This window comes from Schistocerca cancellata, chromosome 1, assembly GCF_023864275.1.
Source record: "Schistocerca cancellata isolate TAMUIC-IGC-003103 chromosome 1, iqSchCanc2.1, whole genome shotgun sequence".
Classification (NCBI taxonomy): Eukaryota; Metazoa; Arthropoda; class Insecta; order Orthoptera; family Acrididae; genus Schistocerca; species Schistocerca cancellata.
Window position 1 is genome coordinate 333,865,830 of NC_064626.1, and position 6,000 is coordinate 333,871,829.

Sequence of the window (6,000 nt, forward strand, 5' to 3'; positions counted from 1 at the left end):
TTGCGGACGTGGATACAGATAAGAGTCTTGCGGATGCGCTGTTGATAGCGTTTTCTTATCCGCACCGACCTTTAGCAGTTCTGCTATTAGCCTCAAAATAACGCGACTATTTTTGATCTTACCAGAAACAAAAGCGTCGTAGCGGTCTTGAGTCAGAAGAAAACTGCTCATTTGCCCCTTACTGAATGGGTTACATGTCCCCCCGTCTGCAATGACACTGAAATGTGCACCGTATGCTTCTTTCAAGCTGCGAGGTGCAAATATTAGCACGCTGTCCCACTGTGCGTTCCTCAGACAGAAAGTTAAGCAAACAGTGGGGCAACCCGTCGATCCCGCTACTGCCGGAAGATAATCTCTGGCAGTCGTCGGCCCTTTTTCACACATAACGCGGATTACTAAGCAGTTTGGCGTGCCCCTTTCTTAAGAAGCCTTCATGACGGACTAGAAGGACGTAAGGTTAGTGTTAAACGTGCCCCTTGACTACAAGGTTATTAAAGTCAGATCACAAACTATAGTTGCACAAGGATGGGACAGAAATCGGCCATGACCTTTTTAAATGACCCCAGCAATCCATTTATTTAGGGCAACAGAGGGATCAGACAAAAATTTGAGGACTGTGTTTCTTGAGTGAGTGTTCAGTGCTTAACAACATCATGGTCTGCCCTCGCTGATATGCTACTGTAGACTGTCAATGATAAATGTTTTTTGTTTGAAAACAATACTTCCACATCGATCGCAAAGTATCAATACAGCCTGTTTCTAAATCCTCATTAATCCGAGTGCTTACACGAAGAGATGCTAAAAGGAAACAAAAATTGTGACCCGATAAGTGACGTTGCCCTGTTACAGAAAAATTTAAAAAAATAATGTGTTCCAGACTCCCGCATCTTCGGAGTGAACGAGCGATAAAAATTTCTTTTGATCCTGATAACTATTAAAATAATAATAAACTAACTTTTGTGGTGGTAATGATTAATACTAACTATTGTAGAAATGGAATAGATTCCGGGCCTAAGTGGCCGTGCGGTTCTAGGCGCTGCAGTCTGGGTGTGTGTGATGTCCTTAGGTTAGTTAGGTTTAACTAGTTCTAAGTTCTAGACACTAATGACCTCAGAAGTTGAGTCCCATAGTGCTCAGAGCCAGCCAGTAGATTCCGGTACATCAGTAGAAGAAAACACAGTCGATTACATTTCTTTTGACAGGCCTGACACCTGACAAAATGTCTTGTTGTCTCGTAGATACCAGAGTTATTAATCCACTCTCATAGACGTAGAATTTCTTCTTACGCACTTTTCTGTGGCAGGGGCCGGATCTCTGCTACTTTTGTAATGCTGACCATCAATATCCATCAGATCTTAGAATGTCCATTCTCATGTCCTTCCTTATCATCATTATCCACTTAAGTTGCGTATATTTACGACTACTTGATGCATTTTTTATGGGTAGATGTCTGAGTATCGTTTCTTCTTACTGGATTGATGACATCTTACATGTTTACCTACAATGCGTTTTCCATAGTGATTCTCCCAGTACTCTATTGCATCGTATGTTCCCAGCTGCCTACATTTCAGTTATTAATATTATTGTCATGTACAGCCAAGCATCGACGGAAAATTCAATTAATGTGAATTATTTATGATTGCTGACTACATTTTCTTACCAGACAGCTGGAGGAGTAAAATGGATAATTACGATAAAAGGACGATTAGCGTTTAGTGTCCCGTTGGCACCGATGTACGACGAATTAATGTGGACTACAAACTCAGATAGGGCAAGGTTGGAGAACTATCCTTAATCTAGTTAGAGGAACAGCCAACGGCTCCTGTCAGATCAGCGAAGTTAAGCGCTGTATGGGTTTAGCTAGCACTTGGATGGGTGACCATCCGGTCTGACGAGCGCTGTTGGCAAGCGGCGTGCACTCTGCCCTTGCGAGGCAAACTGGGGAGCTACTTGATGGAGAAGTAGCGGCTCCGGGCTCGTAAACTGACATAACGGCCGGGTGAGCGATGTGCTGACCACATGCCCCTCTATATCCGCATTCATTGACGCCTGTGGGCTGAGGATGACACGGCGGCCTTCATGGTCTGTTCCGGCGGCGCTTAGTTTCGTTTTAGAGGAACCACGCAAATTCAATCAAGACGGATGGACAGGGATTTGACCGTTGTTCTCTCCGAATGAACAGTTACGAATGCCGTAGTCAGTGGTAAGATCTACAACAGCATATGTCTACATCTACATCTACATCTGTACTCCGCGAGCCACCTTACGGTGTGTGGCGGAGGGTACTTGTTGTACCACTATCTGATCCCCCCTTCCCTGTTCCATTCACGAATTGTGCGTGGGAAGAACGACTGCTTGTAAGTCTCCGTATTTGCTCTAATTTCTCGGATCTTTTCGTTGTGATCATTACGCGAGATATATGTGGGCGGTAGTAATATGTTGCCCATCTCTTCCCGGAATGTGCTCTCTCGTAATTTCGATAATAAACCTCTCCGTATTGCGTAACGCCTTTCTTGAAGTGTCCGCCACTGGAGCTTGTTCAGCATCTCCGTAACGCTCTCGCGCTGACTAAATGTCCCCATGACGAATCGCGCTGCTTTTCGCTGGATCATGTCTATCTCTTCTATTAATCCAACCTGGTAAGGGTCCCATACCGATGAGCAATACTCAAGAATCGGACGAACAAGCGTTTTGTAAGCTACTTCTTTCGTCGATGAGTCACATTTTCTTAGAATTCTTCCTATGAATCTCAACCTGGCGCCTGCTTTTCCCACTATTTGTTTTATGTGATCATTCCACTTCAGATCGCTCCGGATAGTAACTCCTAAGTATTTTACGGTCGTTACCGCTTCCAATGATTTACCACCTATGGCATAATCGTACTGGAATGGATTTCTGCCCCTATGTATGCGCATTATATTACATTTATCTACGTTTAGGGAAAGCTGCCAGCTGTCGCACCATGCATTAATCCTCTGCAGGTCTTCCTGGAGTACGTACGAGTCTTCTGATGTTGCTACTTTCTTGTAGACAACCGTGTCATCTGCAAATAGCCTCACGGAGCTACCGATGTTGTCAACTAAGTCATTTATGTATATTGTAAACAATAAAGGTCCTATCACGCTTCCTTGCGGTACTCCCGAAATTACCTCTACATCTGCAGATTTTGAACCGTTAAGAATGACATGTTGTGTTCTTCCTTCTAGGAAATCCTGAATCCAATCACAAACCTGGTCCGATATTCCGTAAGCTCGTATTTTTTTCACTAAACGTAAGTGCGGAACCGTATCAAATGCCTTCCTGAAGTCCAGGAATACGGCATCAATCTGCTCGCCAGTGTCTACGGCACTGTGAATTTCTTGGGCAAATAGGGCGAGCTGAGTTTCACATGATCTCTGTTTGCGGAATCCATGTTGGTTATGATGAAGGAGATTTGTATTATCTAAGAACGTCATAATACGAGAACACAAAACATGTTCCATTATTCTACAACAGATTGACGTAAGCGAAATAGGCCTATAATTATTCGCATCTGATTTATGACCCTTCTTGAAAATGGGAACGACCTGCGCTTTCTTCCAGTCGCTAGGTACTTTACGTTCTTCCAGCGATCTACGATAAATTGCTGATAGAAAGGGGGCAAGTTCTTTAGCATAATCACTGTAGAATCTTAAGGGTATCTCGTCTGGTCCGGATGCTTTTCCGCTACTAAGTGATAGCAGTTGTTTTTCAATTCCGATATCGTTTATTTCAATATTTTCCATTTTGGCGTCCGTGCGACGGCTGAAGTCAGGGACCGTGTTACGATTTTCCGCAGTGAAACAGTTTCGGAACACTGAATTCAGTATTTCTGCCTTTCTTCGGTCGTCCTCTGTTTCGGTGCCATCGTGGTCAACGAGTGACTGAATAGGGGATTTAGATCCGCTTACCGATTTTACATATGACCAAAACTTTTTAGGGTTCTTGTTTAGATTGTTTGCCAATGTTTTATGTTCGAATTCGTTGAATGCTTCTCTCATTGCTCTCTTTACGCTCTTTTTCGCTTCGTTCAGCTTTTCCTTATCAGCTATGATTCGACTACTCTTAAACCTATGATGAAGCTTTCTTTGTTTCCGTAGTACCTTTCGTACATGATTGTTATACCACGGTGGATCTTTCCCCTCGCTTTGGACCTTAGTCGGTACGAACTTATCTAAGGCGTACTGGACGATGTTTCTGAATTTTTTCCATTTTTGTTCCACATCCTCTTCCTCAGAAATGAACGTTTGATGGTGGTCACTCAGATATTCTGCGATTTGTGCCCTATCACTCTTGTTAAGCAAATATATTTTCCTTCCTTTCTTGGCATTTCTTATTACACTTGTAGTCATTGATGCAACCACTGACTTATGATCACTGATACCCTCTTCTACATTCACGGAGTCGAAAAGTTCCGGTCTATTTGTTGCTATGAGGTCTAAAACGTTAGCTTCACGAGTTGGTTCTCTAACTATCTGCTCGAAGTAATTCTCGGACAAGGCAGTCAGGATAATGTCACAAGAGTCTCTGTCCCTGGCTCCAGTTCTGATTGTGTGACTATCCCATTCTATACCTGGTAGATTGAAGTCTCCCCCTATTACAATAGTATGATCACGAAACTTCTTCACGACGTTCTGCAGGTTCTCTCTGAGGCGCTCAACTACTACGGTTGCTGATGCAGGTGGTCTATAGAAGCATCCGACTATCATATCTGACCCACCTTTGATACTTAGCTTAACCCAGATTATTTCACATTCGCATTCGCTAATAACTTCACTGGATATTATTGAATTCTTTACTGCTATAAAATACTCCTCCACCATTGGCGTTTATCCTATCCTTGCGGTATATATTCCATTCTGTGTCTAGGATTTCGTTACTGTTCACTTCCGGTTTTAACCAACTTTCCGTTCCTAATACTATATGCGCACTATTTCCTTCAATAAGAGATACTAATTCAGGAACCTTGCCCTGGATACTCCTGCAGTTTACCAATATTACGTTAACTTTTCCTGTTTTTGGTCTCTGAGGACGGACGTTCTTTATCAACGATGATAATGTCCTCTCTGGTAAGCCGTCAGGTATTTTATCGTTTCGCCCAAGGGGGGGTCCCTCTAACCTAAAAAACCCCCGTGTGCACGCCACACGTACTCTGCTACCCTAGTAGCTGCTTCCGGTGTGTAGTGCACGCCTGACCTATCTAGGGGGGCCCTACAGTTCTCCACCCAATAACGGAGGTCGATGAATTTGCAACCATTATAGTCGCAGAGTCGTCTGAGCCTCTGGTTTAGACCCTCCACACGGCTCCAAACCAGAGGACCGCGATCGACTCTGGGCACTATGCTGCAGATATTAAGCTCAGCTTGCACTCCGCGTGCGATGCTGGTTGTCTTCACCAAATCAGCCAGCCGCCGGAAGGAACCAAGGATGGCCTCAGAACCCAAGCGGCAGGCGTCATTCGTTCCGACATGTGCTACTATCTGCAGCCGGTCACACCCAGTGCGTTCAATAGCTGCCGGAAGGGCCTCCTCCACATTACGGACGAGACCCCCCGGCAAGCACACCGAGTGCACACTGGCATTCTTCCCCGACCTACCCGCTATTTTCCTGAGGGGCCCCATAACCCGCCTAACGTTGGAGCTCCCTATAACTAATAGGCCCGCCCTCTGTGACTGTCGGGACCTTGCCGGAGAATCGGCCACTGGCCCAACAGGCGAGGCATCCTGTGGTGGCTCGGAAACGATGTCATCACCACTAGGAAGCACCCCGTACCTGTTGGAAAGGGGTAAGGCAGCTGCCACGCGGCCAGATCCCACCTTCGCCTTTCGGCCAGGCACGCGAGAGCCCACCACTGTCCGCCATTCACCCTGGAGTGATGGCTGACCGGTAAGATGCTCACTGCCGGAAGACGCAGCGACATCAGGGGTTCCATGTGATTCCAAGGCCACCGAAGTAGGCATAGGTCTCACCACAGTTGCCCCA